At 32.3% G+C, this 24,204-nt stretch overlaps 1 protein-coding gene across 2 annotated transcripts in view; it reads left to right on the top strand.

Moving 5' to 3' along the window:
- Window positions 1-24,204, top strand: part of LOC130899263 (uncharacterized) — a 354,925-nt gene that overhangs the window by 99,560 nt on the left and 231,161 nt on the right. The window lies entirely within an intron of this gene.

The raw sequence follows: 24,204 nt of genomic DNA, 5'->3' as shown, positions 1-24,204 counted from the left end.
GTCTAATTAAACAGCTACCAAAAAGGGGTCGGTGTACATTTTGATGGAAATAAGGGGAACATATCTACCCCTTAACTTATTCCCAATAGTCGCCCGCGTCATTGGTATACTTGAAATAAGTTAACATTTGTTTATTTTACGTCTCTGTGGGAATGTCTCGCGGGGTTTATCGGTATATAAAGTTTGTCCCACGACTAGATAAAACTAACTGTACATGGCAAAATATTCGACTGTAATTTTGTTATTTTGACTAGAACATCCTGTATATTAATAAATTTTTGGAATCTACGTAAAATTTTATTATACTTTTGTCTGAAAATTTTTTTCGAAAAATGCTTACTTTTTGAGTTATACATTTTTTTATAAAAAATTCGACCGTTGCAGACCCTTATAAATTATTTTTTTACGTAGATACCCTCAAAGATATGAAAATGGTTTTTATTCGGTTGCATTAAGCAAGCTCACACCTATTTGAATCTATATTGGAAACTTTTTCATTTTATACAGGGTATGTATAAAAAGTGTTCAAAATTCAACTTTATATCATTCATTTTAACATACGGTGTATAATCTTATTTAGAAATTAGTTGTAACCGATTTGTGCACTTTTTTGATGTTTTCTGGACTAACCACCTCAATTGGACGACCAGGACGATTATTGTTTTTAATCGATCGTTTTAAAAATATCAGCAGACGCTTCACTTAAATGGTTGTCACTTTTTTCTGATTAATCGAAATGTCATAAAATTTGACACATAGGTTATGTGGATTTGACAACGTGTGTCAGTGACACGATTTATTGATTAATATATTTATTAATCCGTACCAAAAAGTGGAAGATTAACAAATCTAATGATGTAGTGAACGGAATAATTCCTTTCTACTTTCTAATTCTATCGTACTATTATATAAAGTGGAATAATTCGACAGTCGCAAGGCGTCGCATGTAGATTTTGGATCAGAGTAGGCTTGAACTGAGTGCATTTCGATGTTTCACCTCCAGAGCTAGCTAGCTAGGCTCCTCTCTTCAATCGCTTCGTTCGCTCGCCAGCCATAATTCATCTTTATTACGGAGAACAGCCGTTAGTTTTCATTCATTTATAGCTGCGAGGTTTGCACTATGTGTGTATATACCAAAATGTGAAATGAATTCGAAATATGTGTTTCATCCCCAGTCGCAAATATTATACGTTTATCATTTGTTGTACCATATATTTTTATTACTTAAGTTACCGCATGTTAATTTTTTCCTTCTCGACATTTTCTCCCTTTTTTTTTTTTCAATCCACTCTACTGTTGAACAATAACTAAATATTTCTTTTTGTGTTATCTTTCTGAACGTTTGAAGATTTGTAAATTAACAGATTTAAGATTGTTTCCCGATTAACCAATAGCTTTAGTTCCATCCCTAACTGTTTCCTTGTTATAAATATGAAAATCCCCCACGATTTAAATGGATTCCAAAGTATTTCGCTTTATTTATACGAGGGTTTGTATGTAGAACAAAACCGTTGGACGCGAATCTTTATCAGGGTGAAAGTTACATGCACAATTTTCATTTCGTTCGCTTAAATTTTCCATGTCTTGAACGATTTTGTCAATGTATTTAGATGTAATTGAAGATGTGTTTGGATTTTAATACGATGCAAGTATTTATGTTATGTTAAATAGAAGACAAGACCTAACCTTCCAGACTTCCAGATTTGATTCGGTGTAATTTTTTGTATTCCGTTTGTGCCACACCTTTTCGAAGCCTATCTAAATAACAACCAAGCAATATCTTGTAGATTATTTGTTTAACAGCTTGTTCTTTAGTTATAAATTGGTAATTAGGTTAGTTTAATCATTGAATCGAGTATATTTTCGATGTCATTTACAAATTGTATCACAATATAATCAATTATAAATACAAAAATAAAAAATGCGTAAATGTATTAAAAGAAACGAGATTGATATATACTGTGCACGTTGACTGTTTGACAGCTAGTTGATAATAATGTGAAATATGTAAAACGAACGAAATTTCCATCCCAAATTTGTAATGGAAATAATACATTCGCAAAACTTTCGTCGACAGAATGTTACAAACTAACAGGGATGACCTATCTAATCGTTATTTGAATATGTTTCTTTTTAACTCTATGAAAAGTTTAAAAGAAACATATTAAACTTTTTTTTTTTTTAATTAGTTGTACTCGAAATACGTATATATATATATATATACGAATTTCTTAATGTTTGACATCAATGAATTAATCCCCGATGTAAACATTTATTTACTTAGTGAAATTCGGCTTCAACGTATGTCGAGAAGACGGAAGTTGTTTGTGTGTGTGATTCTTGATTTGAACAGTCACATGTCAAGGGTGCTTCAAAATTAATATTTACTTAAAATTATCTCTGAGACGAAACGGAATCTTATTTCACATTCAATTGATCCCAAATTATACATTAAATTTATAAACAGGGCATACTTCGAAATTAATGAATTGTCACTACGTAATTGGATATTTTTCGGTTACAATTTTGTTCACAAGTAAAATTTTTATTCCTAAAATCAGCCTCTTTCAAGTGACAGTGCATTTTCAAAGAAAAATGGCAAAAATGACATTTTCCAAAGGCATATTCTTCTTATGTTATTAGTAGTTTTTTTCGGGAGAAACGCAATTATAACGCAAGAATAGGAAATGATTCCACATAATTCTTATTCAAGTATTTTACAATTTACAATTAAATTCAATTGTCTCCGACAGTTAATAATTCATCTGTATCCTTTATAACGAAATTAAACGTATAATTTTCTGTAATTCTGTCCAAATATAAAGATTAATACAATGGATTTCCTTGCTGCAATGACTATTCTGCAAAGGAGGATTAAATATGCAAATACTCACCATCTACAAGTTCAACCGTTCTTACTTTCCTTTCTATTTTAAATAGACTGAAACATTGCCAACTAATACAAATGAAGACGCCCCTGAGAGTCCTTTCAATTAAAATCCCTTACTACCGTTTCATCATCATGTCCTGTCTATAGCCCAAGCAGTAATTATTGAAAATAGAATGTCTAGAATTTAGACAAATGATGATTTTGATATATTTGGTACTAACTATCTCGAAAAAAAAAACTGAAAAGCTCGTAATAAACCGAAAACTATAATTTTTTGAATTAGGATCAAATAAATGACTGTTTTAACAGTTTAATATGCTTTTTACGAGTAGATATAAAGGTTTCATTACATACTAGCCTCATAAGGATTAAATATATCTATTTTTCGACGTAATCTCATTTTGTGATGTTCAATAAGTTCGATACCCCAGAGATGATCCAAGGGGGCTAAATCTGCCGAACGGCGTTCATTGGATAGCATTTCAAACTTTAATTCGTTTATGTTGACCATTGAATTAAGGGATGAACGATATGGTGCATTGTCTTGATGAAACAACACTTTCTTTTTATCCAAAAAAACCGACCCCATGACTTTGCTTGCAGATGGAACGGTCTTTGCCTTCTTTGGATCCGCTTCCCTCTTTTCATTCCATTCTTTAGTTGTTTCGGTTGTGAAGTGGTGGACCCTAGATCAAACCAGGTACTCTTGGGATCATCCTCTGATGTTTTGAACTGCTCAAAAATAGAGTTCGAATAATATATCACAAAAAGGTTTTTCGGAAACTATGATCTGATGTTATCAGCTGATTATGGATCCCAACTGTACATTATCGATGGAAATTTCATATTTAAACCATGATTTACAAAAACTTTTGAGGTTCATTACTTTTTTTGGTGTCAATTCTTCAAAGACAATTCAATAAATGTTATTGAAACGTGTATGTGTAAACACCGCAAATTTCGGTAATTTGCCAATTACGGTACTTATGAAAATTGATACTAAATAGCCATTTAAGGGTAATAAATAAAATAAATAAAGCTAAAAAAACCGTATAAATATGAAAAGAAAACCATCAGCTGATCGTATTTATTCACCAATACCACATGGCTTCCATTAATTCGATCAGTTTCTTCTAATTAACAATTCAAACCATCAAATAGATTGTATCCGAATGTACAACTATAATTAGAAGAAAATATCTTCAATCGTTAGTTTCTATGTTTAACATTTATTACCAAAGATCAACAGTTGATCTATTTTCTTTATCTATGTCTTAAATCTGGTTTGTTGTTTGAACTGTTGATTTATCACATCTATAAAATATCAATTCGTATTAATCTATGTCAGAATTATTTGAATATTCCAAACTACCCAGTCTATTGAAACAGAACGAGTCTTATCAGATGGGAATAGCAGGATCCGTCCCTTGTCTAGTACGTAGCCATAGGAATTTCACATGGGGTGCATAGGGAGATGGATTATTTGAAATTATTCGGTTTGGTTTTATTACGAAGATAAATCTTCTTTCGGGCACAACGACGATTCGTTTCGGGATTTTCGTCGTGGATCAATTCCGCGAGCGTTATTTTATATTCGATTTAATAATAAAATGGAATTCGTGGAAATCAGGGAGTGGACAATGGAAACATTCGGCGTTGACAGGATAATTGTCGTACTACGAATATGTACATCGAAATTAGCTTGTATAATTCATGTTAACATTGGGAGAATAATTACGATTAATACGCGTATCGTTGAATCGCTTATCCAACAAAATCATTTTCAAAAATTGTTTTTCTAGTACGTTGTCTTTTGGTGTCTCTTTGTGTTTATGTTGAATTATGCAAATTTTTGTATATTTACACACTTTCTATTTATTTTCTTTTAATAAATCATCATGATTTGCTATATTTATACATTTTATTTCGAATTTTAGCTGCTCAAATTGAGCCCTTCTAAGCTCCGTCTGCTGCAATCCCGTACTCCCAAATTTTCTATATCCTGTCCAGTTTGATGTTGATGTTTGACGTTTCGAATTTAAGTCTTTATCAAAATATAATCTCACATTGATGAATTTTCAAATTGAAATGTTATTATACGAAAAAGATGTACAATTTATAATAAAAATTATTCATAAACTGGTTCTAACGTAACAAGCAAACAATCTGTATATTATTTGTGTACTGTGGCCTAAGGCCGGATACGAGATTTCCCTTTTCCATGTTTGGGTGGTATTAATGAGGATCCCTGGAGACTTGTCTGTTAGTTTATTGCAATTATTGCAGTAGGCTTTTCAGCGTTATTATTCTACTAAAGGGAATTTATTATGCAGAGTTTACAACATCATGAAAAAGCTGCGCTTTAAAAAATCTTTGAAACAATAAGGAAAAATTTCACATTATATTCACAATATTTTATTATAGATAAAGAAATTAACATGTTAAAAATCTAAATGATTATTATACTTGGTTTGGCAAATTTGAATTTAAATAAGCGTCAAAAGGCGGTAAAAAGCTAAAAAAAAACAGAATTTCAATATAATTTTATAGACTTGAATAGACAGGAAGGAAAGACTCCAGAAAGCAAAAAAAAGGCAACGAAACATCGACACAGACCAATAAAAGCAACAATAAACAACAGAACTTCTTATAATCCAATATACTCCGATGATCAGTACCAATAAGTACAGATAGACACAAAAATTAAAAAATAGCAACGCAACTTCAACAAAAAGCAGCAAAAAACTTTAATATAATCCAAAAAATCCAATGGAAAGAAAGGATAGTTACCAATAGGACTGGAAGGAGATAGACCTACCAATAGACACAGAAATTCAACAGAAAGCAATTGATTTAGATTTTTAATAGCAATAATGAATCTTCCCATTCCACATTATCAAAAAAAAAAAACAAAATTAAAACCAATATGCTACATAACAATCACGGAAAAACTAAAATATTTTGCAAGTAGAGTCCAATAGATGTAATAGACCGGTACGACTATAAGTATAAGGAAATAAAATGAGTGCGAGAGAAATTAAACCAAATTAATATTAAAAATGTCGTAACTCAATCAGCGCGATTGTGGTCACGGTATAAGAAATTGCGTTTTCTTGGCAATATGTTTCTCAGAATAAAGAAATTAGAAACTACAAAACTTTCATAATAGATAATTAATTCAAGTTAAACAATAGTTTGATCTAGTTCTGAAACAATAACATAGTTTTGTTGGAGGGAATTAAGTTAACTATTACCTACACGTACCTAAACTTTCTTGTGTAAATTCCGATCCGACACTGTTTACAAAAAGACGTGCCGCAACGGAACGAACGACCCAACCGTCCATATATGGATATGATCTAATCAAGCAACATTAATAATTAACGATGGCATAGATCGCGTTCGAGATCGTTAATAATGCAGAAGCCTTTCTCCAAATAACGGAATAACGGATGAATCGGACGCGTAAACCTAACCAGCCACCTCAGTTACCATTGCCGCCGTCGCCGCCGCCGCTTACCGTTCCCGCAAATATTGGTCGAACTGATTGGACCGATTCAAAACGCACTCCGCAAATAGACATGGCATTAATCGGACGTTTCCAATTTTGTCAGACGATGCCAACAGTAGAGAGATGAATCATAGAGTCTATCAAATTTATTTTATTAAAAACTCTAGTCGAAAAGTACAGAAAATATTCGATATTCGACTATGATCAATGATAATACATACCTCGCTCAGCCTTACACAAATACATCGCCAAAATTTCTCGGACCCTTTCAGAAGCGTATTACAAAGTTAACTTGGTTAAGTATCCAATGCAAAGTGGTCGAGTTCAATTTCAAGTATTAATAGTGTCCCATAGAATAATTCTTAGGCCACGAGTCTTAGATCCTGCAGGGTGATACTAACTCGTCCTACCAAATCCTCAATAAACTCAACGTGATTCATGTCTGGCAATTCCTTGATAACGATGATGTGAATTACTAATAAATTTAGTCATTTATCATTGTCGAAATGAAAAATTAAACTGCATTTTCATTTCTAGCCATCAAATAATGGCTTCAATGATGTCAGAGATAATTTCTCAGGTCTTCTCTAAAATCTCTGCCGCTAAATATCACCAATTGAACCCAATTTGGCTTAGCCATGAAATCCAGTTGCTAATGAGTGACTCTACATACTCTCAATGGTCTCTTAGATCTTAATTTGTACCAACAAGTCTCCGCTGTATTCCGACGTACTAACCTGCTAGATACCGATCTACTTCCGCATTCGTTACGCCTAGTTTGACGTCTCTGATCTCAACGCTGATGGTTTCCTGATATAAACGCACTATGAAGCGCTAGGAATCCCAGTTTAACTGCGATTAGAGTAGTTGACATCAAAATGGGACGTGAATTTATAAATACTGTATCTTACTCATTTAAACAAGCTCGAATATATATCAGAACGGACATTTCTAGAATTCTAGAAGGTAAAAGAAAACAAATAAACAAAAAAACCTTCCAACAAATTGGTTCTAGTTTATAAAAACATAGATAAAAGGCAATATCAATGGCGCCGGAGTAATCTGCAAATTTTAGAGTTCTATTATAACCGGACAGGACGAGTTTCACGGTCCATGTCGTGGATGAGTTATAATACATTGCAAAAATAAATTAAGCATTTGTATGTAAAATGATTTTTGTTTTTTAGTTGGGTAGAGTTACGGGGAAATAAATTAGGATTGAATGTACAAAAAACGAGTCATGTTGAATATTTCAGTTTAAAAATTTAAGTGTCCTAGAATTTCTTCGATTCTAGTATCTCAAATAAAAGAAAAGAAAAAAAAGAAAAACTTAAAATGACTTTATTAGGTTATGTTATACTTCTCAAACTATAGAAGAAAAGAAAAAAAAGAATTGATTAGTTTGGAAATAAAATAATATTGTTGAAATGTTGTAAATATCTATTTCATCCACTATCTATAATTTTGAGGACGTGTATGAAGCGCGAGGAAAAAAATTCAATAACTTCGGCCTGTGCCGTAGATGTAGGCTAATTTAAAACCGCAGATCTCAATCTACCGCTAAATTGGACACATATTTCAGACCTCTCCGGATACTTACTTTCATTTCCGAACTGAAATTGATTTAGGTATAGACATAAACTAACAATTTTCAATCCTTTGCGGCTTTATTTTTCGTAACGATGATAAAATATAGTGTTTAAGAAAAATAACCATCACCGTAGTGCTGCATATATAACCTAAACTAGATGTTGTTATTACAAAACATTTTTACATTTCGGTACTTTGCTCGCAATCTTTTTAAATTGATATCATTTCAATTATATGTCTATATAGATCTCGAGATCATCCTGTATAATAGGAAATTTCGAATGTTCAAGTTTCGTGGCGTGACGATCTTTCGTTATAAGTTTCTGGGAATTAAAGCGCTTCTATTTGGTTTGTGTGGTTGAACATTCCCCAGCGGAGGCTAGCTAACGACATCTTCACTTCCAACTGCGAACCACTAGTCACCGTTTCTCAGAAAACCTTCGTGTACTATTAGAAATTTTTTCGGCGTTTTTAGAATTGTCGTACAACATTTTGTATGACCTCGGGGGTTATTTTGTTAATTTCTCCAATTATCCTAACTTTTAAATCAGTAATATTGTCTGATCTATTCAAATATACTTTAGAAATAATTCCGTTCATCAAATTTTTAATGATAAATACCCTGGTCAACACGTACCTCAATCTGCAGTTGGCAAAATTGAAAATAAGTTTCGTGAAATTGGACATGTAAAAAATATTGAAAAACCAGGTAGAAATATTCAATTTTCTGATGAAAAAAAGTTGAATGTACTTCTAGATATTGAAGAAACTTCGTAAACTCGAAAACTTGCCTCCAATAGCTTTGCATGAAAAAAATACCACCCTTACAAACTTGAGTTGATTCAGGAGTTGAATGAAGATGATCCTGATTTATACGCAGATATAAAGTTCATAGAAAGAATAGTTTTCTTTGATGACATTTCATTTGGCAGTTAAAAAACAGAACTAAAAATATTGGAGCCGAGAAAATTCTTACTGGATGTTTGAGGCTCACACTCAATATCCCAAAAAAGGGAACGGTTGGGCCTTATGTTTTTGTGGTTTATCTAGATTATTTAATTAACTTCTTAGTGCTTACACTACAAAGACTTCTTCTTGATTATAATCATCCAAATGAGATAGACAAAACTGATCTCCACAGCGAGGTTTTTCCCAAGAGGTTGAAGAACAATCAAATGAACGGCTATATCCTCCGTTACTATTAAAATCTCAAGTATATTTAAATAGACCAGACAATATTGTTAATTAAAGAGTTAGTATAACGGAAAATATTAACAAAATAACCCCCGAGGTCATAAAAAATGTTGCACGTTAATTCCTGAAGAAGAAAAAACATTTAATTTAATTATAAAGTACATTGGAGGATTCTAAATATTATATGACATTATTATCTTTATTCTACGTAAAGTTTCGTGATAAAGACAAAATTTTCCATTTTAAAAATTAATTTTCTCAGTTATTATTGCACCAAATTTAAAATACTCGATATTGCTAAATAGAGGAGTAAAATCCCTTTCCAACAAGATGCGACACGACCCCCTTATAATTCAGAGGGGGTGTCGGAGGGGCATGATATTTCAAGTTTTTTTTCCACATAATAACGCGGTTAAATTGAATTTATTCCATCTATATGGATCGCAATCCGTTTCTCGAATTTTGTTTGAAAATTACTTCAAACTATATTTTTACTATATATTCTCGAAGATTCGTCCTTTTTGGGGGAAATTCTCAAGAAACCGATTTAATTGAATGATCACCTCTTCTGGTCTATCCGCAAACGTTTCTCGAAAGTTGAAACAAATAGGATTTAATAGAAACGAAGTCGAATTCCCCAAGTACAAAAACTTTAGGTTCTTTCGAACTTTTAAGCTTTTTTTGGGTTTAACTTTTGATAAAATACTTTTGTTTTGTTGACAATTCTCATTTTAACCGCAGTAGATTTACGAAACTTGCAATACTGATAACACAGTTATTTTCAAAGCGAAAATAATTAACTTATTATGTTCAATAGTTTGCGCTGATTTGTCCGCGTTCGGAAAAGTTTTTAATCGATTTTGATACGCGTTATATGTCAAATATAATCACATATAAACCTATTTATTATCCCATTATATGTTTAGAATTATGCACATATTCTAATTAGTCTTAATTGTATCGATTGTCATGTAACTGCATATAATTTACTGGGTATGGTATAACTACAACATATGTCCCATACGTAGAGTGATTAATGATTCGTGTTCTCACGGTCGTCAAATGAAATTGGATCATAAACTTTTTGTTTAATTAATAAATTGCCATCAATAATTGAATTTCGACGTCTTATCGTATCAAATTTATCACAATTCACTAATAGATATATGTACCAGTTAACTTATTTTTTTTACGTAAAATCAAAAAATCAGTTTCTAGAAGATTTCCGATAAATCAAGAAGTTGATAAAGACCAAAATAGGTCGAAACGTTAATTTTTACTCGTTTTTTGAAATTTTCTAACAACGAAACTCAAAATCAAGACAAGAAAAACATATAAAAGCTATAAAAAGTAAAAATTTGGAGAAAATTAAGATAATTATTTGTGATTGTAGGAATTGATTATTATTTTGACTAGTACTAATATCAATTGAGAATATTAATAGCAATTGTAGATTGTTTTGCCTTTAAAACCACTCTGCGCCTATACCTACAATATATTTTATACACGACTCTACATCTTAAGGTTCCCGTCCAACTATCCCAGGTACTACTTCATTAAAATACTTAAGATTTTAAGCGAACTGGGCGCAGGACATTCGCAGAGTAGATGCTTTGTTTTTTAGGTCGGTCATCCTCATCGTCTTGAGTTGGAATTTAATGGGAAAGTGACCTGTCAAAAGAACGACGACCATTTTCATGTCATTTCCAGTCATCACGAGAAGTTCTGATATAGTTATGAATCTTTTGGATTGTCTTGGACCTGGAACTAGACATCCGAGAGATTTAGACAGGTTCCTATCCAAATATTCCTGACTACATTTGTTTATTGCTAGTAACTCTACCTGAAAAATAACGAGAGATGTATGTAGAGTTTGTATTTCAGTCCAGAAATGCCCAGTCCAACTCCTTGCGCTAGCTTCGTACCACCCGTGTACCAGAGACATACGGAAGATTTATTTTGACCCATGATTGGCGGTAATTAATTACCACGAATGGAATGGGATATCATTTTTCAATATACTATTAATTAGTCACGGCTTTCCAGCTTTATTACCTCTAGAATCCTTGGATGACCTATCAGATTTCCTGCTGAAGACGAGTCAGTAATGCCTCTAAGTCTGGAGCGGATTTATATTAGCTTTTGTTTGATTCTTGTTTAGTTTTATCTGAGCCGTTATTTCTACAATCTTCGATCATCAAACAAACGCTGCATTTGTAATCATGGGTTTGATGACTATTTGGTATATCCAGAATACCATTTGAGGCTTTAGTCCCCATGTCTTTCCAGCAAGCTTACGTTGAGTCCTTGTAGCCACAGTGGATTTCGCAATTACCTTGCCGAGGTGATTTTGTTTTATTGGAAAGTATTAACTAGCGATGTTTCATTGGGGTGGATCGAGAGTTTTTATTCGTTAATTCAGGTTTTGATTATATTTAGAGCCGTTTACATCCAGGCAGAGATTATACCTTCATTTTTGCCCCTTACTAGATCATCCGCGTAGCCTAGTAAATCTCGCGTTACCAAGTCTAGTAAGGAATCTGTCAAATGGTTAGGAAAATTTTGAACTTCATGATATTTTTTCATTGCACATCGGGCTTACGTTTGCCTCGTCATAAAAGTTTTGAGGTCGCAGAGCGTGTCTGTGTGAATCCGCGAATTTACTTCCTCAAGGTAAATCAATTTAAATTGTAAAGTATTCTATGTTTTATTAAAATAATTTGGTTTTAACGTCATTACCAACACATATATGTAAAATTATTTGCGTTCTAGATAATTTAGTTTTGCTGACTGACGTAATTTATTTGAGGTTAATAGTTCTGCTAAAATCCAAATTGACACGTGAGGTTTACCAACTCTTAACCTAATTGGTGATTAAAGGTAGTCGGTTACATTTGTTGCATGACGAGTGTTTGTTAATCTCTAATAGGATCACGATAACGTGTGTTTACTCACAGATCATGTTCGACGTGGGTGTTATTTACCCGCTCATTTTCAGATGCATTTGCATAATTATTAGTCCCGATAATTAAATCGGTATCACTGAAATATTTAGAATTAAAATGTACACTAATCAATTAAAGTATATTTCATCGATTAAATTGAGCTTAGAAATATACTGAGCATATACGTTTTTTTTCTTTAATTATTTTAAAAATCTGAATCTATTGGTAACTATTTCAACGTCAAATATAAATACGGTCCTGTTATGTTCTCATCCAAACAATATTTCAACGTGTCACTTTCTCTCTTTCCCCGAGAAATCCAATTGAACAAAATTAAGTTCCCGTTTAAATCAAACAACACAAACCAATCCAATCGCCCGAGGTGCCTTTTGGATGAATCCCTACTACCATTCCAATGAAAATAAATGAATCCCTTCCTATACCGGCCTACTTTAATTTCCTGATTAGCTTTTGGTTAACTTGTGATATTATTATTCACAAAAATCGAAATGTGGTCGATCCGTGAGAGACCGATGACATGCAACAGCCATTAAAGCTCTTAATATATTTCGAGGAAGAAGAGCTTCGGCATCATTATTCTTCTATTTTACGTTTATTAATGCTAATTTAAAATTCGTCGTAAATTGATAAAACTTACTTCATCTTTTCCATTTTTTGGCGTCAATGAACTGTCAAAGTTCAATCAAAATCGATAATCACATTTAGTAGACAATTTATTGCAACTACATCAAGAAATTCCCTTCAATAAAATTAGTCCCCCGAATTTCCAACTGCGAAAGTGATTCGGAATAGAAATATGGCAACATTGACGTGAATACGTCAAATCTGACATCTCCTTCATGTAGTTTAACATTTTTAATGGTGAACGTGTTGTCATACGAGTGGTATTTGAGTGAAACGTGAATTGAACCAACAATATCCGACAAAAGCTGTTCACCCACGAAACAAACTGGACATATCGACCCTGTTCCATCGGAACAACGTGGAACGGTCAATTTTAAATGGTACACCGACGTTTGTTTGGATGAAATCAGGGAAACCAGTCGCAGAAGACGGAATCATTCTCCACGAAATCAATGCGAGCTCACACACAACATTTTTGAACAATCAAAATATCGAATTGACGAGTGAACCGCCGTACAGTTTGACAATGATTTCTTCTTGTTACCGCAGATCAAAAATTAATTGCGGAATCAACGTTTTTTTACACTTGAAGTGCGCTTAAATCACATGTTTTGAAGGTACCTCAATCGGAATGGATCTGAACTGTGAAATAATCTTGATCTTTGACTCTAGTTTTGGTTTTAAGCCTAAGAAATATATTTTGAAATGGTATAAGGGACCGATTTAAGTTCCTTTTGAAAAATTAGTAAAAACTGACGAAAATCGAAATGAATCATGAATGTATATTCAGTTTATGTCAGTTCCTGTACTATAATTTAAATTATAGTACAGGAACTGAACTGAAAGTTGTTACTAACCTAGTTTGAAACGCCCATATAACTAGTATCGCTTGATATAGCATTTATCTGATAGGTAGATAATAAAATATGGAACAAATTAATTACCTATCATTATTAAAGAGCAGGATAGTATTTCAACAAATTCACTTTGTTTTGACTAGAGGTAAGAAAGGAAGACAGACATTCCCTTCTACCCTTCAATGGTCCTTTTCTTCTAATTCATATCAATTTTCTTTGCATCGTTCCATATCAGCTTTTTCTTATACAAAACTTCTTACGTTTCTTTGGTCTTCCTTTTTCTATTTTTTATTGTACTTTATCTTGCCAAATTTCTTTTACTTGTTTTAAATTGCTCTATAAATGTCCCAAAAAACTTTCAACGAATTCTATAATTGGTGCTGTTGCTTGCACCTTCACCAACATAAATAATTGCCATTGAAATAATTATATTACGAGATAAGTGTTGATTGTGTTGATAATTTATATATTTGAATAAATACCTACAACACAAGAAATCATTGATTTTGAAAAATTGGATGGAATCACTTTTTCGATTGGCCACCAATTAAGATTTAATTGAAAATTTGTTTAGATGATTTGTGGGTCCTTAAGCCGTCTCTAATTAGCTACAATGGCGAAGACGCATATTTTTTATAGATTGCGGAATTCGTTTTCTTTATAGCAAGCGTTTTATTTACATTGTTTCTTTTGAATAATTTCTAGGAACGTCTATTAATTTACTTGTTTCTGTACGTAGCTTAATTCAGTTTATAATAAATAGTCGTAGTGAACAAAACGAATTATCTAAGTAATCGAAGTATTTAATAAATTATTTAACTTAGATTTAAATAAATTAAGAACGTAAGACACAGAGTTTATTAATTAACCCCACTAATAGAAATCGTCTGAATAAATAATCAATTCTCACTTTTTTTTTTTTCGAAAACTGTTGATTCGTCGTTGCAAGCAAGATCTGATCTAAACTTTTTTCGAGATTTAGAAATTGGTAAATGCATGGGATCCACCGGATCCAACAGAATTTTGAATATTCTAGATAGTGTGATAAAATTCATGGACACGGCTCTGTTTATTTCCCCTTCTCCATTAAACTACAAAGTTTCTTTGTAATATGATGACCGATGCGTACAATCAAATACAATTTGTCGGACTATTGATAAAAGTAATGACTAGCTGTTAAATTTAAACGTTACGATGATAGTAATTTCCTTTCAAACGAAATATACTACGAATGAATTGCTGGAGAAATAATAAAAGAAAACTCGTATAAATGTTATTTCGTTTATCATGATGTCACATTGTAAAATAAACGTATTAAAATGAAATATTTATTTTCGTCCGTTTGATATTTTTTCCTAATGTATTTAGCATTTCAAAAAAATGTGGGATCCATAAATATTTAAGGTACAAATTTTTTCACTCCACTTCCAATTTGAAAAGACTGTAACGTAAAAAACCAGAACCGTGTTAAACAATAAAAAAACAACCTTACTTATAAGTATTCTATCCTTCGGAAAAGAAAAAGAGAATAATTCACTTTCCAATTCTCACATTCCGTGAAAAAAAGTTCCAATTCAACCTGCTCCTCTATCCTCCCACTCGCAATTCAAACATTTATTAAAGTTCGCCCTCCAGGAGCATTCAGAGATGGTTTCCAAATCGAATGAATATAATCGAGGTGACGCTTCTATATATCTTATAATTGTACCCGTTCTCTAATATTAAAACTACTTCTGTTTGATACCTGTTCAACTAAAATCAAATCATCGCTATTGTAATATTGAAACTGCATTTTTTGTAGCATTCCTGACTAAATTTGTTTATTGCTAGTAACTCTACCTGAAAAATAACGAGAGATGTATGTAGAGTTTGTATTTTAGTCCAGAAATGCCCAGTCCAACTCCTTGCGCTAGCTTCGTACCACCCGTGTACCAGAGACATACATTTCAAGCTTACGGAAGATTTTTTTTGACCCATGATTGGTGGTAATTAATCACCACGAATGGGATATCATTTTTCAATATACTATTAATTAGTCACGGCTTTCCAGCTTTATTAGCTCTAGAATCCTTGGGTGACCTATCAGATTTCCTGCTGAAGACGAGGCAGTAATGCCTCTAAGTCTGGAGCGGATTTATATTAGCTTTTGTTTGATTCTTCTTTAGTTTTATCTGAGCCGTTATTTCTACAATCTTCGATCATCAAACAAACGCTGCATTTGTAATCATGGGTTTGATGACTATTTGGTATATCCAGAATACCATTTGAGGCTTTAGTCCCCATGTCTTTCCAGCAAGCTTACGTTGAGTCCTTGTAGCCACAGTGGATTTTGCAATTACCTTGTCGAAGTGATTTTGTTTGATTGGAAAGTATTAACTAGCGATGTTTCATTGGGGTGGATCGAGAGTTTTTATTCGTTAATTCAGGTTTTGATTATATTTAGAGCCGTTTACATCCAGGCAGAGATTATACCTTCATTTTTGCCCCTTACTAGATCATCCGCGTAGCCAAGTCTAGTAAGGAATCTGTCAAATGGTTAGGAAAATTTTGAGCTTCATGGTATTTTTTCATTGCACATTGGGCGTAATCTACTCGCCCGTCAAGGCAATTTGTGCTTTTATTCAAGGCCTACGTTTGCCTCGTCCTAAAAGTTTTGAGGCCGCAGAACGATTCTATGTGAATCCGCGAATTTACTTCCTCAAGGTAAATATTAAAACTACTTCTGTTTAATACCTATTCAAAAATCTATTTTTTCCTAAATTATGGAATGTTTTCTCTATATATCTAAGATCAAATCTTCGCAATTAGAGAAATAACGAGGTGGTTGTAATATTGAAACTGAATTATTTGTAGCATACGAATTTCATAATAGAGAAATGATGAATTCAAACGAGATAATTAATTATTAATGTCAATAATGAGATTTTATGGAACCTTTTGTTATTTTTTCTGAATGAAGAGCCTGTTTCCGAGTTCTTTTAAGAAAAAACAACGCCGATTGCGAAGTTCCCAAGAGACATCGAACAATCGGTCGTGCGTGTAAATTTTATTGAGAAATCTCTGGTCCCATTGACCCTTAATGTAGCAGAAAAATATCGCTTACATATAAGAAGATATGTCCTCTTGTCCGACCACTTAGGGGAAGGCGTGGTTTCCAACAAAAAATATCCTTTTGTGTGAAATAAGTGGATTGTCAGTCGAAATGAAAGGGGAGGTGGTATATCGATGACGATTTTCGATGTTTTGTGGAATTTTCGTTGATTTGAGAATATTGGCCTTGACCCACATATTTTTCACCAGGACATTCCCCACCAAAAAAGTGAATTTTTAACGGATCATCAATCACATTATTGCTTTAACTGCTTCATAGAAGTTCGGAAATTGATTAATAAAATAAAAATCTTGATAAATTTCTTTAATTTCTTATTTCTTAGACCTTTTGATATATTAACGCATCTAAATGTTATTGATTTTAGGTCTCTTTTGTTTTAAAAAACTAATTTTTAAACAAAAGAGACTTAAAATCAAGAAAATTTAACATTTAAAAAGTAAAAACAGTTCTTTCACTTGTTGTAACACTCGTATTTTCCACTTGAGTGCAAAGTTACTAACTTTGCAAACCGTGAAACTTTGCACTGTACATCAAATGCATTCCCTGCACTGCTCAATATTTGAAAATCCCGCTCAACTAGAGAGGACGCTCAAAGCTTAACAACCATTCAAAAATAAGACATTGAATGTTTGTTCCTTAAACCACATTTATGGTTGCTTCCTCAATTTTTCTTTGTTGGATGTTTTCCGATCGTTTTCCTTTTTTTTTTTTAACCAATCCCTTATATTAGAAGAGCCTCGCAAAGAAACTCTTTTTTCTTTTGTAAATTATCCTTCAACATCTGTAAAGTTTGTACGCCATTAAAATAGGTTTTTCAAACAATGTCAGATGCCATACACAAACCAAAAAAACGTTTCACCATAAGTATGTTCACAATTCAAAATTTAGCTTATTTACTACGAATTGAAAAATTTCTATAAGTCATTAAATCATTCTGATTATCTGAATATCAATAAAAATTAACAGATTTTTAAACATATAGTTTAATACGTTTTGATTTTATTTCAACTCTAGATTAATAATCGTTTATCAATTTTCTATTAATGTAAAGTAAGTCTTGTGCTGCCATCTAATAGAGAGTAGCTGAACCGAGACTTCATCTAGGGTGAAGTGTGATATAGGAAACTGTACTAAATTGAAGTAGTATTCTACTTGAAAGCTTGAAAATGGAATAAAGAAATTCAGCTATTCGCTAAAAGGTGGCGCCACAAGTATTAAAACGATTGTAAGATAGAAATTTTAGAATTTGGCGTATCTATTGTCGATTTAATCTTCTTTATACTTTGTAACAATACATTTTTTTTTAAAACAAATGAATATTAATAATTTTATTTCAAAATTATGCTTTTATACCTAATTTCAACGAGTAATTTAACTAATCAACTACTTCTAATGAACCAATTTCAAAACATCACGTTAAATTACTTAAAAAAGAATATATTCATTATGAGGGTAGTAACTGGTGGGTTTATTTAGGTACGGTTGTCATATTTTTTATTGTGGTTAATATCTTTATTGTATTACCCCTTTTCGGTAATAAATTAGTGAGTGGTGAGGGTTTTCAAACGAATCGAATTGATTATAAGCTTATATTGAGCGTGGTCAATATATATTTTATTCAAAATTTCAATGCACCAAATGGAAACACACGAAATATTAGTATTCGCTATTTTCCATAATCTTACGTATAGATCAAAGTAAATATACAAGTAGTAAATCTACGTCTTCTATTTCAGTACCTGTCATCAGATATAAGGGTCGGTGTATCTAAGTAATAAATATCTGGGGGATGAAATGATGTTTGGCACTTAGGTCCGTCGATATGGAGTGACAGGGGTGATAATGCGGTGCATTTCAAGAGAAAGTCCGTTGATTGAAACCCTTGCAAGATTAAAGGAACACGTGTTAAAGTGGAGATATATTGCATATAGGGAATGAATCAGAAACAGTATACAATGACACTGGAAATACAGTGTTGTAATTAAAAGTCGCAAAGTAGGGGGAAAATTATACTAATCAATATGGCTGATGGTTTTTTTACGGCAAGTTATCAAATACAGAATATTTTATGATATATCGCTTTCAATGTATTTTATTATATCCTCTTTATAGCAATATACAATCGTCGAAAACACCGATTCTCTTTACAATGGGTAATAATTAATCGTTTTCACATAAATAATGTTCATTTCATTTACCGCGTTCTCGATAACCATTAAAGGGACTATGTGAATTAAATATAAATTAATTGATTTATATCGAATGGACTGGTGATAATAATGTTTTAGTTATGTCTCTATTTGCCTTAACGGAGCTAAAATCTAATACGTTTCAAATATTTTTGAAAAAAAAAAGCAATTATTAGTTGTAGGGAATAATATTACGGAATGAGACTAAAATTAAGGACTATAATAAAATAAATAAAAATGCAGACTACCACCGGAGCTAAGAATAGACGATATTCAAATGGAATTGTGTGATTGTGTGAATTTTGAAGTTGATTTACGTCTCTATTATCACAAAAAGATGTTACGACTATGGACTATTTTCAATTCTTCCTGTTGATGTTAATATTTTCTTTGTTTAATCGGTGCAATTCTGTAGAATTACTAGATGAATCGAAACAGGTGCGTTTGAAAAGATATCTCGAATCTTATTCTTTTTGTAGCTGACAACGACTTAGAGGATCTTATCGAATAACTGAAGCTGAAAACTTGGTTGTTGCTTTCTTTATAATGTGAAAGCCGGGTCGAATAGTGAGTCAACATTAGGAAATATACAGAAAAGACCACGAAAAATAGTAAAATCGTCAAAAATTAGGATATAAATACCAAGTAATAATTTTTATTATAATCTATTTCTATTAATAAAACCTAATTTCCAATGCAAAACTTCGTATACTAATTTAAAATATTGTTACAAATTGTTACAGATAAAGAATATTATGAGTTAAGACAAATTTTCCATCTTTTATTAGTTTTTTTATAACCACAATCTGTATAAGACATTAAAAACAGGTTTGGACTAGTAAACGATCCTGTGTATCGAAGATCACATACTGTTTTTTAGGATTTTTTCAATAAAAGTTGATTTTTTTTTATTCTTATTTCATTAATTTCATTAATAAATCCCAGCGCGACGTTTTTGTCTTTCTGAAGTCGAGGTCTTCTGGAATTATATACAAACTACTTTTTTGATTTTTCAAAGTTTATTTTTAGATACACAAATGTATTTAAAAGTGAAAAATTCTAGTTCTATATCATATTCACTACTAAAGACTTTAATTTTGAAATCAACTTCTAATTCTTAAAATAGATCGTCAAAATATTTTAATAAAGACTTATAGAAACGTGAAAACGAAAATTTTTATCTATTTTTTAAAAATTTTGCAACAGAAGAGACCTAAAATCAAAAAGATTCAGTAACATAAACATATCAAAAGGTTTAAGAAATAAAAAATTAAGGATTTTCATACTTATAGACAAAAACTTGTACAATCTCGCACATCTTTCATTTTGACAATCATTTTATCGAAAACAACATTGTTTCAAATAAAAAATGCGTTCTAAATAAACATTACTAATGACGGACTCCAATGTTCGTCCTTAATTAGTTCTTTAACAAATACATTGTTAATTACTTTGTAAGAAACTTAGTATAGTAACGAAGAATATAAAAGAAAAGTTAATTTTCGTATCATCGCATTGCATTTTCGTTTTTGATTGGCACATAAACCAACCGTAAGTATTACAGTACATAAATTGCTCAATCTAATGAATATTTAGATGAATTGTTTTCTGTAGCTCACTCATACATTCTGTGCGAATAATAGTTGTAGCGATACTAATTGGAACTCGATTCATTTCTTTTTATTTCAAATTGAACTAGACTGCATCATAATGTTTGTTCACGGTAGCGTAATAATAGCCACTGTTAACAATCAAACACCAAATCTCGCCATGATAATTTTAACGTTCTGCCGTTATTATTACATATTATATTGGTTCGACATTGTCTAATAAAGTTCAAAATTATAATCACAAAACCATTGAAATTTATAATTGCTTTCCGATTATTCCCGAAATGACGTCTGAATTGAAAATAATGACCGATTAGAATTGTAACACGCTCATTGCCGATTAAATAAATATTTTCGATGTTAATTTTGTTAAATCTCAATTGACTAACACACACACACACACCACGCACGCAAAACGTTTGGTTGAATCGAATTAACTTTGAAACAATTATAAACAAAAATCCATTCTTGACCTTTCTACTTTTACTATGAAATTATATATTTAATTTGAAGGTACAGTTATTTGCTTGTTTGTTCGAATATTCTCAAAATTTAGCGATATTCGTCCGAGTGAATTTTATATTCGTCGTTAATTTATTTCATAATCTTTCGCGCGTTTATTTAACTTCACTATAATTACTGAAAACCCTTTGAAGTTGAAATTTTAATAACATCCTTTTCGGAATTCGCTGTCCTCTCAATTGAACAACTACGTCAAAAAACAAATTGCATATTATAAATATCTGCTTTGTGGAAGTTTATCCTATTTTGATTGTCCCCCCAAACATACTTCGCTAATAAAATTACGCGGTTTGGAGAATCTCCCGGCTGAATGCTTCAAATCCCGACTATGAAAATGCCGCGAGAGGGCGTAAATTAAAATAACCACTTTATATTCGTTACAGTTATCCTCTTCAAATTTGAGAGAACAATGAATACCCGCCCTAATGCCATTACAGTCGAAATGAACAAAAATTCGCTTTAATCATTTCGCCAATAATCTTTTTATTTGACCAACCGAACATTGGCAATTGAATCACCGAAACCGAATTACTAGAAAAAATTGCGCTTCCATTTAATGCGATTCTACAATAACGAACTGAAATATAGAAACATATTAATCCAGAGAAAAAAATTCATTGATCGGACTACCGATTGCTACTTTATTTTCCATCTTGAATAGATCTGCTTCATTGGAAATAAAAAAAAAACTACGAATTAAATAGGGAAATCTGGTAAATTACACAAGATAAAACTCAATCGATCACAATAAGAGCTAAAAAGAATATTAATGGGACACAAAAACGCTGGGATACAAAAATTTATTATCGAGAGCAACTAAACAAATAAATCAACTACAATTTTAATCCTCCACTCTTTTTGATAGAAAAGGTAAATGATTTGAGTCTAGTAGAGAGAAAATTGTTTTGATACAGCCTTTCAACCGTTTCTAATGGATCCCATCGAAAACAATCCTTTTACTACCGCCTAAACAGGATAAGCTACTAGAAGGTGTATAGATGCAAGCAGTCATTACTATCGAATCATCAATTTGGATTTAGACGTAAGCATTCACCAGCAATCAATTATTACCAAATTCTTCATTCCTCCTTCAAAGATCGCTGCATTCTAGTTCAATACTTTGACGAACAAACGCCACTGTTCAAAATAAACTGCGGACTCATTTTCTAAAGATCCTACTGTAGCATCAAATGAAATGTCAAGATTTCAAACATCTCGGCATGCACATAAATAAACGCCTAACCTGGAGACAACACATTTTTATTAAGTAAACTACTGAGTTTAAAATTAAGAGATTTATACTGGTTGATAGATAAAAACTGTTAATTATCTATAAAAATGAAGTTCCGATCTACAAATCGGTATTGTTGTAGATGTTCCATAGTTTGTGTAAAATTTTGTGAACTTCGAGTTGAATAATTCATACATATACGTAGTTTTGATTACTTTTTTAATCACCCCGTAGTTGTAGCATCTTTCTTTTCGGGAACGAAAATAGGAAAAGTGAATGAAAACACTCATTTACACCCATTTCCTATATCCATTAACAATTCGTCGTCCATATAGGAAATAACAAAACTACCAACAAAATAAACTGTCTACCCATTATTTCCCATGATTCATTTGAAATTTAGATTATTTCCGACAACCAACTAATTTTATTTTTCTCCACATACTCGAAATTTCTAAATTTACATTTCTATACGACATTCTTTTCCTGAAAGAAGACGCTTTTTTACGACTACTACAAATTACTCGTAAAGTGGATGCGAAGATGGAAAAGTGTAAATAAAAATCCTGTTGACAAATCGTGCATAAAAAATAATAAAACGTGAAAAATTGCTATTTATTATTTTTTTTTATGTGACATTTATACATTATTTGTCATTTATTTTTAGTTAATTCGGCCGATTTTACAAGGGTTGTATTCTCCCCCGCGATTCAAAACTCGAGGAACCGCAGCCAAGGCGACCCCACATTTCGCTAGAAAAAGAAAAGTGATTACAGCAATCAAAGAGATGGTACCGAGTATCCACAAAAGGACAAACTCCGACTAAATGTTATAAATTCTTGGAAGAGGCCTACGGGGACGATTTTCTAACTCGTGCGCGTGTTTTTGAGTAGTGTAAGCGCTTTAGTGAGAGCACCCAAGAAGAACAGCGCCCAGGTCGCTCTGTGATTGTTTCAGCTCCGAAAACAGCGACCAAAATCAACCAAATTGCACGTGCAGATCGTCGAATGAGCTTCCGGATAATTACCGAGGCTGTAAACGCCGATAGAAAAAAAATTACATGATTAATTACACATGATATAAGTCTGTGCGAAGCTGGTGCCAAAAAATTTGTCTCCTGACCAAAAGTATTTGGCCAGTAAGCGCACTCCACTCCATATTTTGCACCGTGAGACTTTTTTTGTTTCCGAAGATAAAATCTGCTTTGAATAGGACCCGATTTGAGTCAATGGAAGCGGTAAAGCTTCCCAGGATCTTTCATAGAACTCAGGAGAGAGGAATTAGTTTACGCGCGAAACAGAGACGCGAATTAGGATGATAACCTTTCGAAATTACAGGGGGTGGTGGTGGTGGTTTTTCCTTGTACCCATCGGCGGGTTTAACAGGAGGTGAATGCTTAGAGCGACGGGATTTCTACCTTTATAAATAGAATAATTTTTCTGAATCATGACCGGAATTCGCGCTGGTCCCGGCGGCTTGGTAAGAAAAGGCAGTTCTCGAAGAACCAGCAGTCAGTGCCCAACACAGTCTACAGCGAAGACAAGACCAAGAGTAGATTTTAAATAGAGAAAATTGAGTTTCGATTTTTTATTGTTCAATTGGCCTCAGCGTAGTCATCATCACCATATTGACCCCCTGGAGTATTTTATTTTCTTTACTGAAACTTCCCGGATCAAGTGGATTGTACCACGATAAATTTTTGATTGTTTATCGATTCCAGTTTTTAATATAAATATTTTAACATATTATGGAGTCGAACTTTGTTCTAAATGTCAGAAAAAGAAACTTTGTTGCCGTTGTCTAATAATAGCCAGTGCAATGAATTGCCAATTAAAAAAAAAAGCAATAAACAAGGTCTATAAAAATTTTACGGTAACATTTTTATAGCTAAAACCGAGCCTTCGATAC

This window comes from Diorhabda carinulata, chromosome 11 (genome assembly GCF_026250575.1).
Source record: "Diorhabda carinulata isolate Delta chromosome 11, icDioCari1.1, whole genome shotgun sequence".
Classification (NCBI taxonomy): Eukaryota; Metazoa; Arthropoda; class Insecta; order Coleoptera; family Chrysomelidae; genus Diorhabda; species Diorhabda carinulata.
Note: the sequence above shows the minus strand (reverse complement) of the source record. Positions and strands in the feature narration are given on the sequence as shown.